The sequence below is a fragment of the Mirounga leonina genome, unplaced genomic scaffold, assembly GCF_011800145.1.
Source record: "Mirounga leonina isolate KUSES-001 unplaced genomic scaffold, KU_Mleo_1.0 Mir_151, whole genome shotgun sequence".
Classification (NCBI taxonomy): domain Eukaryota; kingdom Metazoa; phylum Chordata; class Mammalia; order Carnivora; family Phocidae; genus Mirounga; species Mirounga leonina.
In genome coordinates this window covers 4,289,939-4,299,823 of record NW_023270377.1, presented here as the reverse complement: position 1 = coordinate 4,299,823, position 9,885 = coordinate 4,289,939, and positions in this window count along the sequence as shown.

Genomic DNA, 9,885 nt, shown 5'->3' with positions numbered 1-9,885 from the left:
TTTATGATGTTTGCTCAAATAAAAGCTGCGTTTTGTAAATAGGCGCTAATTAAGCACGTTGAGAACGGAGGGAGCGCTCACCCCGGCGCCGCCACCCGGTTTCCTGAATGAGGACTCGAGGGCGCGCGGTTCCCCTTTGCCTACTGCAGGATGGAGCCGATTCCCTCAAGATGTTTCCCCTGTCTCAACAATGGCAAAACCCCAGAATTTGGGAGTAAGGGAACTGGCGGGGAGGGAGTGGGAGCTAGGGAGGTGCTTAGGCCCTTCTCTATGACAAAAACAAAAACTTCCAGTGCTTGAATTTCTCTTTAAAAATGGAATCGTTCGCGGCAAGGGCAGCCCGCGCAATGCGCTCCAGCGCGCGCGGGCCTTCCACGCGCCTCCCGGGCCTGGGCTCCAACTTCCCGGGTCTAGACGTTCGCCCGGAACCGCTGACAAGCACCTGGCTCGCGAGGAGAGGAGAGAAGGGCATTGTTGTATCAGTCATTAAAAATCAGCTCACGCCGAGGAGCTAGTGGTTGGGGAGTTGGCCCGTGTTGGACGTGTGTTATGTATCACTTACAAGCACATTTAATTGGGAGATAAAGATAAATCGATCTTTATGAATTTATCGACCCTATTCTTTGAAGCTCTTCTTTCTCGCTCTTCTTTCTCCCGCTCTAACCCCAAGGCCCCCAGGGGGACGTCTTAATTCCAGACCACCTCTTCAGCCAGGAACCCACTGCCCACCCAAAGGGCCCCTGAGGAAAGAGAGGAAGGTGCATCCCCGGCGCTCCCGAGCGCTGGGAAAACTCGCCGGCCCCGCCGCCAGCCGCCCTCCTCCTGCTCGCCCCCCCCCCCCCCCCCCCCCCCCCCCCCCCCCCGCGCCACCGCCACCCGGACAAAGACATCTCGAGCGCGTTTCCCCACTCCAGGCCGCAGTAATAGATGGCTCCGGCGGCAGGCGGTTTGAAAGGAATTCATTAGGACGCCTCTGACTGCACCGCCTGCACTCCCTTCACGCCCAGACCCCGAGGTGGCTTGGGCGGCGTGAGGGGAATCGTTGGAATCCGCGGGGCAGGAGGTGTCTGTGGGGTCTCTAAGCTCTATCCCTCTTTCTGCACTCCTACAAAAGAAGAAAAGGAAAAGGAAAAAAAAAATCGAAGCCCAGGGCAAAAGGCTGGTTTCTTTATGAGCATAATAAATACTCCATCTCATTATGAGATAGTTAACAGGCACAGAGTCTCTGGTATGGTTACCTTGTTTTTTGAATACTAAGAAAAAATGTTCGACTCCTTGCTTGATTTACGTTGCTACAGCCGGGTCTTTTCGCCGCTTGACACTGGGCCTGTGTAAGCTGTTACTCATTTTACCTAGGCAGATTTGCCATCCACTTTGCTATTTCGCCGGAAAAATATTGTTCTAGGGACTTCCGACGCCTGATTACCCTCTGAGAGAGACAGGCATTCCTTTGATTATTTTGGTGATAATTCTACATTTAAAGTTCAGCAAGAAGATTCAGGTCCGTTGAATTATAGCTACACTTGAAATAATTTGATGGCATATTATTTGCATCCATAAATTGCTGTGGAAAGTATTGACTGCGGGGGTTATAATACTAATCTTCTTTTATTAGTGAGTTCAGAGAATTCTCATCAATATGAATTTTATTTACTAGTGTGCTTTTTCTCGAATGCAATGCAGTAATATTTTCTCATCTAATGCTTAACTGCTCAGAAAACGACTGTTGGCGTCATAAAAGGATTCTTGTGTTTCGCCGTGATTAACAAGATTCATTCGGGGCACCTCAGCTACCTGCAAAGCGTTCAGAGCGTGGGGACTGCGGATAATAAAAGCCCCTAGAGTTCTTCCTCGTCTCCTCAGAGAGATTTATGGGTAGTGAGCGACAGGTACATGGTTTATCCATCCTTCGGATTCCTACCTGCTTACCTCCGAACTGCCTCAAACTGCAGAGCCCTTGGGGTGACTCGGCTCAGCCCAGGCTGCGCAGGAAAACCACCACGCGCAGATCTTTGCAACTTTGCCTTAAGAGGTCCCCCACCCCCAGCTCCCTGGGATTAGAAAAAAGGAAGGACACAACCTCAGGCACATCTGGGTCCTCCAACTCTAGTTAACTTTCCGCAAACTTCTCCCCCCCACCCCCAGGAAGGCTCCCGCGGGGATGAAGGTGGCGCACCCCCTGGGCACTTTCCTTGGCCGGTGCCAAGCTGGTGTCAAGATCGTATTAAGCCACTTAAAACCTCAGACGTCAGTAAAAGTGAGGGTAATTAAGTTGTCTCCACGCTTCGGGGCTGTCCCAGTCAATGTTTGCATGCAGGTGTATGGAGGTTGAGTATAAAATGCTAAATGCACAAGTAAATGAATATTCATGTGGCAAACTTGCTTTGGCCCGCCGAGTCCAGCCCCGAGGAGGAAGCACCGCGAACCGCGCCTTTTCACGCCACCGCCAGGGAGGAGGTCGCGGGCGGTCGTGGAGAAGGGCCAGCATGGGCGCCCCAGGTCTCCGTGGGTGCGGAGACACCCGCAGACCTAGCGGGCCGGCTGCTCCCGCCCGCCGCCCAGTCCCAGGAGACAAGCTGGTTTCTCTGGCAACCGTGTTGTTTTTATTTATAGAGACTTTGAGTGGCCTGATCATTCGGTCATTGCAGCAGCTCTTGCTCCTGGCAATCGTTGGGAAATAGCTTGGGATGGGTTTTATTTATGGAAGGGCAATTGGGATTCACACCCAGCAAACCCACAACAGTCCCTCCCAAGCCCAAGACGCACTTACAAAGGGGTGCTTGTGTAAAATTCCCCATCAGACACACCAATTTGCAAGTAGCAGAAAGCATTGAAGCCTCATCTTTTTTAACTATTTTATTCAGCCTTTTTTTTTTTTTTTTTTTTTTTTAATCTGAAAGCCCAAAATAGACTCCATGTGGTTCTAAGTGAAGTCAGCCCTTGGCTGGCTTTGAAATAGCTCCTGCAATTATGTAAAAGAGCCATTCACTAACAGGACGGAATTAAAAGGGATCTCGCCCGCTTCCCTTTCATTGCCAACTTCTCCTGTTTGGCTTTTCAAAGCACTTCCAACACGATGTCTTTCTCCAGGACAAAAGGCAGAACAAAAAAAGTCCCCAAACTTGTAAATTGAACGTCAAGGGAACTTTAAACAATTTAAAGCCCATAAATAATGATAAAGGGGACTGGCAAAAAAGGCAAACCCATTCAATTAATAGAGTTTCCCAAGCAAAGATCAAGTGGTTTATAAAATGAAAGTCTTTGGTTTCATTATCCTCCTCCTTGACCATGCAGAAAGCAGGACAGGGGGGGTTTCTAAAGCGCCCTGAAGAAGAAACACTTTACGGGACTGTGTGTGCTGCGACATTCTTATGTAGAAAGTTTTGCTTTTTGTCCCCCACCCTCAAAGTAGCAGAAACAAAACCGCAAACCAGAAACGTGAAGGGGAGGAGACTTTTTTTTTTTCCCCTGGTGCATTTTCTTGGGGAAGTTGGAAAATGTTCCCGGCAGGCCCGAGGCCGGGAAACCTGACCCTTAACACCTGCGCCGCCCTCCCCACCCCAGTGCGGAGCAACACGCGGAGCCACGGCCCCCTGGCCTGCGAGCCGTGCCCTCGTGGGATTTAGGGGCCGGGGTGAGGGGGTTCCTGCACCGCCCGGGAGCCTGGGGGCTGCGGGCGTGGACTCGCCGACCTGGCACCCTATCCTGGGCTCGGCTGCAGACCCCGGGCCTAGGCGTTCGAGGGTCCCTTTTGGGAATACCCGTACAGGTTGGAGTGGGGAGTGCGTGACCACTGGGGGTACTGGATGGCCCGGGAAGCCCCGCGCCCGCGCTCAACCGGAGAAGGGGGATCCTCTGCCGGGATTGAGCCCGGCCGCCCCGGGGTTCCCAGCATGGGAAGAGGGCGCGTCAGGCGGAGGGGGGCCCCAGGGCTGCAGTTGGAGAACGGGGGCTGAGGCGCAGACGACAAAAGGGACGGCGAGGGCTCGGGCTGGGCTGCACAGGAGGAGCGTCCACTTGGGTCCGGCCCGGGGCTGGCTGCTCGCGGGGTCCGGGAGGCCGAGCGGTCTGCGAAACCCCGGCTCTGGGGCGCTGGGGGAGGGAGGCGCAGGCCGCGGGGCGTTTCTCACCTGGCTCTGTCTCCTCGCATCTGCCCTCTCGGATCCCCGCGGCCCCACCTTTCAGGGACTTCAAACGACCCCCTGCCACCCGGCGCCCGACTTTCATCTCCCCGCACAGCGGGCATTGTTTGCGGGACTTCACAGATATGCTAATCCGGGGGCCGCGAAACGGGCGGCCTGGGAGGCGGGCAGAGGGCACGGAGGGGTGAGGAGGGGCGCAGCCCGGACTGGGGCCTCGGGGGCCGCCTGTCGAGCAGGCCTCCTGGGATGCCGGGGTCCACTACCGTCCCCGCGGCCCGTCGGCCCGCCTTCTCCTGGAAGGCCCCGGGCTGGACACGGCCGGCGTCCGATGGATGCTGAAGTCGGAAGCGTCGGGCTCAGCCGTGCGCCCCGCGAGCTTCCAGCTCCCAAGATGAGACCGTGGGTCGGGGGAGAGGCCGGCCAAGGACTCGCGCGCGTCTCCCCGATGGCTGGGAGTCGGGAGTCCCCCCGCCCCCCCCACCCCGGCCCTCGCCAAGCAGGGCCCCTGCCGCCGCCCCTCGATAGCCCAGACCCTTGGAGGCGGGTTGTCTTTTAAAAAAGACGCGGTTTACCGCGACTTCATCCATTTAACCCTTTCGAACCCACCCTGGAGGGAGCAAGAGAGTGTTTGGGTCAACCGCTACCCGCATCTGGGGCGGCGCTCCCTCTTTAACTTCTGCGGGGACCGAACAAAAAGCAGCCATGGCTTTTAGACGGAACTCCGCTTCCCCTTCTTCCAGAAATACTTGCTAAGCGGAGCCCGCGCTTGCATTGGTTACCGCCCCTTCCGATTGGAAAACAGAACCTAGAGGGCTCCAGACTGGGGCGAGCCATTGGGTGTAAACACAGGGGAGAGAAGTTGGCTAACTGGGGAGGGAGCATGAGAACGGCCTGTGTGCCTCCTGTGGATTTCCGGGGGAAAGGTCTTTGTAAAAGTGAGCTTAGCAGTAAGCTCATCTAGAAAAACTCCAGGTGGATATGTGTGTACCTGACCAACCTAGCTCCGCTGAGGGTTCCCAGAAGGACACTTGTGACTAGCAGGGACAGCAACTCAAGGAGGGCCACCTTAAATGTCAGGCTTTCCCAAGGAGAGGGTGGAAGGGATGTGTGCCAAGGAGGGCTGGGGAGAACCCTTCTATTAGCCTGCAGTTGGAGGAAGCTAACAATAGATACCACCCCCGCCTCAAAAGGCAGGCGGGGACCCTTGGCTTACAATAGAGCACCCAGCTTACAGAACCGGGGAAAAGAAACGTGCTTGCTCCCAAGCCCCTGGGATGGACGCATTCCACATTGGAGGAGGATCCCAGGGTAGATGTCTGACTCTTGTTTGAGGGGCCAAAAAGACCTTGAGCAGCATAGTCAGTGAGGAGGGCAGGGAGTAGAGACTGGCCACAGGACTTAGTGCTCCTCCCCACCCTCCTTGCCTCACCCATCCCCTTTGCTCACCGATCTGAGGCTAGCTGTAGGCCATTGGCCATAAGGGAGTGAGCCGATTTCCTTCAGTGAGGTTTGAGAAGTGAAAATCTAAGTAGCCACCTGCATTTGCCAGGCGGGGACAATCTAAAAACCATTCCCTAGTTTCATCATACACACTCACCGTCTATTGCTCTCTGCTACTGCATGAGAAGCTTGCAGTGGTACAGGAAGGAGACCGTCCTTGTTTTTAGGCCTTTTAATTCCCTGCTGTCTCAGGTTCCCTAAATATACAGCCCCTCGTTGGTGGGGTGATCGCAGAAATAATTGGATATGCTGACCTGCCAGGCCCTGGAAACAGAAGAATCTTGGTATTTCCCCCCGCTTGTCATCTGAAAAAATGCAGGGGAACTGAGTTTGCCTGATTTTGCTGCCAACAGTGATCTCCCTTATGGGAGAGTTCTGGAACTTTAGGGAAAGAAGGAACCAAGAGCAAGGATGGAGAGCAAACTCTGACATCCCAAAGTATTTTCAGCTAGGGGCCAACCTGCTAGAGCACCTGTGGATCACACAGGAGAAAGGGGGAATGAGGAGAGAGGAGCTCTTTGAGGCCCAGCAGGAAAAAATCCAGAAAACTCGAATGCTGTCCCCATACTGTCCTAGGGGACACTTCTGGGTTTTGTAGGAAATGAAAACTTTTTTTTTTTTTTTTTTGGTGGGGCATGTTGTCCTTGTGTGTGTGTGTGTGTGTGTGTGTTGAGAGTGCCTGCTTTTCCTCCCCCTCCCTCCTTCCTTTCTTCCCTCTCCTTCCTCCCTCCCTCCTTCCTTCCTTCCCTCTCCCTCCCTCTCCCTCTTCCTTCCTTCCTTCCTTCCTTCCTTCCTTCCTTCCTTCCTTCCTTCCCTCTTTCCTTCTGTCCTTCCCTCCCTCTTTTCCTCCTTCAGTCCCTCCCACCTTCTTCCTTCCTTCCTTCCTTCCTTCCTTCCTTCCTTCCTTCCTTCCAACAGAGAGTTAAAGAAAGCCTGCTGTTCATACCTTACTATCTAGTGTTTATTCTGCACAGTGACTTTGAAACACCCTTCGAAGGGAAGTTATTCACGTGGGTGTCCACACTGAAGGTGACGGCTGCCTTCAGGGACATTGCCACAGACACCAGGAGAGGGGTTCGGAGGCTGCTTCTGGGGGCCCCTGTGGGTGTCCGATGCCTGTTCAAACCAGCCCACAGCAGAGCAGCGGTCCAGCGCAGTGACAGACCTGAGGATGGGGCAGGGGCAGGGCTGGTGGCCCTGCCTCAGGCTCTCCTCACCACCTGCCCCCCCCGCCCCCCCCCCCGGGCAAGTGTGAAAAACTAGGTTCTGCTGGGAAATGAGCCAAAGCCAGAAGCCATCCTGCTCGTCTCCACCCGGACAAACCTTCTGTTCTCTGAAGTCTGGGACAATAATGAATGGGAAGCTTCAGAACTAGCAGAAATTGATCATGATGGCTCAGAGAGTGAGGGTGATTGACATCATGTGACCAATTTGATGCATTCACTGAGTTCAGGGACTTCCCCTCCCCCCTTGCTCACCATGTCCTCTCCTTCTAGTCATTAATTTTGTTTTTGAGAAGATGAGTATTTTAGAATCTGTTTGTTATTGTGCTGTGATAGTCCTAGCTTATCTTTTGCTTGTTATAATTTCCCCCTGTTCTAAGTTTCTCTCAGACCCACTTAAATTGCAACAAACACCCACCACCACCATCACCACCACAACAAAACCCAAGAAAACCTCAGGACACTTAAGAAATGAGAGACTTTTAAAAGTTCAACTTCATTCTACCCCCCAAAACATTCAAATTCAGTTCATTCCATATCACTGAATGTTATTTGGAAATTAATACTTTAAAATGTAATGAACTGAATACGTTCTTGTATTTTGCAACACAAATTTCACATTGCACATTTTCAATTTAATGATGTAACGAGGCTATTTCCTATCTGTAAACAGAACTCAAATGTGTATTATGTATTTTAATAAATTAATGAGGGAATGACAGGAAACATTTTTATTTGAGGCTTCACAATTTCCAAAGGATTAACAGCCTGAAAAGACGTGGGTGTGCAGAGCGCTCAGGGATCCGCATCGCCCCCTATAGGCCATGGAAGTAATGGCATCTGCTATAGAGCCTGTTTGGGCTCCGCGGTTCCAGGGGAGTAGACGGATCCCCGGCTCCCCTTCTCAGAGATAAGAAGGCCTGAGACGTCTATTTTTTTCATGTCTACAATTGCATAAGAAAAAGATTCCCAATTTCTTTTCATTATAAACGTCCAGGGCACAAGAGGAGCCTTTGTGACAAACGAGGGGGGAAAATCAGACACACAAAGTACTAGGAGATGTGATCCGATTTTGGATGTGGTAATAGAAACCCCACCTCGGGCTCTCTTTAAAACCCAGATTTTCCTGACTCTGACTCATCCTGAGCAGCCTCATCCAGGAAGTGGATGGATAAGAAACCCTCTAACATCTGGGCCTGACCGGCATGGGCGCACCGCCGAGCTCACCGCGGCCTCAGTTGCCCCATCTGCGTAATGGGCGGGAAGCCCGGCCCTCTCCCACCAGCGGCCAGACTGCATTTCTAAAACGGGGGTAATTAGTATACAGCTTCTGCCTCGGGTTGTCGCGGAACCGAATTAGATCACGTAGCACTCCTGGGCAGGGGCCCCGGCCCAGAGTGGTTGCTCAGTAGGGTGGCTGCCCTGGGCGCCCGACCGCCAGCCCGGGGCGTCGCAGAGTGCTGGATGGATGCGGGGCAGCCAGGGCCGCAAGCCTGTGCGCTCAGAGGGAGGGTGTCAGCTTGAGGGCAGCCTCTGATCACAAGACTCTCGAGCATTTAAAGACAAACCACAGGCCACCAATGGAACAGGATACTGTGTAGTATTTAACACGCACGACTGCTGGGGTGGGGGGTGGGGGTTGCAGGTCCCAGAGCTCCGCCCCCGGGTCGGCTCAGTGTCAGCCCCTCCGCACGCAGAGACCCGTGCAGAGGCAGTTCCCCGCCCTGGGAGCTTCCTCTGCAGTGGGCTCTCATCACCAAATTGAGCACCAGAAGGGCATAAAGCACTATCTTCCTAGGGAGATGGATGGCCTCTATGTCATTTTAGACTATTTTATGTTAAATAAAAGCTCTGTAAATTCTGTTAACGTGCTAAACAAACAAACAGACCCTAAATCCTCAACTCTTTGGGGAAGGGAATAGGCAACCTGTGCACTTTACGCTCTTGCTCCCCCCCAAACTCCATGTCCTCAGGGCTCCCATCGCGATCTCACCGTCGGAGTTTTGAACGTGGCTGGGGTACTGGGGTGGACGAAGCTGGGGGGCCGGACGCGGGTGCGCGACCAGGACCAAGGGCTGACCGCTCCTTTCCTCTCCTGGGCTCCGTTTTCGCGGCAGGACCCTGGCTCGAGGGCGCCCCCTGCGGGCCGCGGTCGGGATCGGTCCCTCGGAGCGGGGGAGCCCGGCTGTGGCTATCCCGACGGGAGGGGCGCCCCGCCAAGGTCCCGGCAGGCTGGAGTCCCCCGCACTCCCGCACTTCTGGTCTCTGAGCAGCAGGGGCCTCGAGTCCTCGTTTCGGGTGTGTGTGCTGGGGGCGCTTTTACCGCCCCCCTCCCCGGCTGGTTTTTTTTTTTTTTTTTTTTGGAAAGGAGCAAACATCTCCAGTTTTAATGTGGCCCAATTATCTCGTTTAAACGACTTAAAATGTTTCTCTTTAACTCATTTCAATCTAGTAAATATGCTTCAGCAAGTAGCTAATTTCTCCGGGATGGCTTCGCCTCGCCATTTGCATATAAAGCGCGTCGGGGGCCGGCCCCCTCTTGGGGTGCCCAGGTCGCAGGCAGCTGGGCCATCTCCTCCGGGGCGGGGGGAGGGGGGCGGAACGCCGGGGTTTGGCCCGGGAAGGCGGGGGCCGCGGTCGGCGATTGGGCCCGGGGACCAGAGCAGCAGAGGGGCGGGGCATCCAGGCCCCCCGGAGGGGGCAACCCCTCCTCCGGGCGCCCCGCTCCGCGCCTGCGGCCTCTGCTTCAACCCCCGGGCCCCCGCCCGCTCCCGTCCCAGGGAGGGGCAGCCCTTTGGATGCCACTAGGGCGCGAGGGTCAGGGGCGCATTTATCCCCAAGTGCGTTTATTAAATCGCGTCTGGAGATAGATGGACGTGGATACAGGAGAGGAAATCGCAGCGCTCAGCTGAGCAATCTTCTGGCTTTAAATTCCGAATAAAAGTCTCAAATATTCCCGGGTCAGGGGGGCACCGTCTCATTAAAACCACTCTCGTCCTGAAACTGCAATGCAGACATTA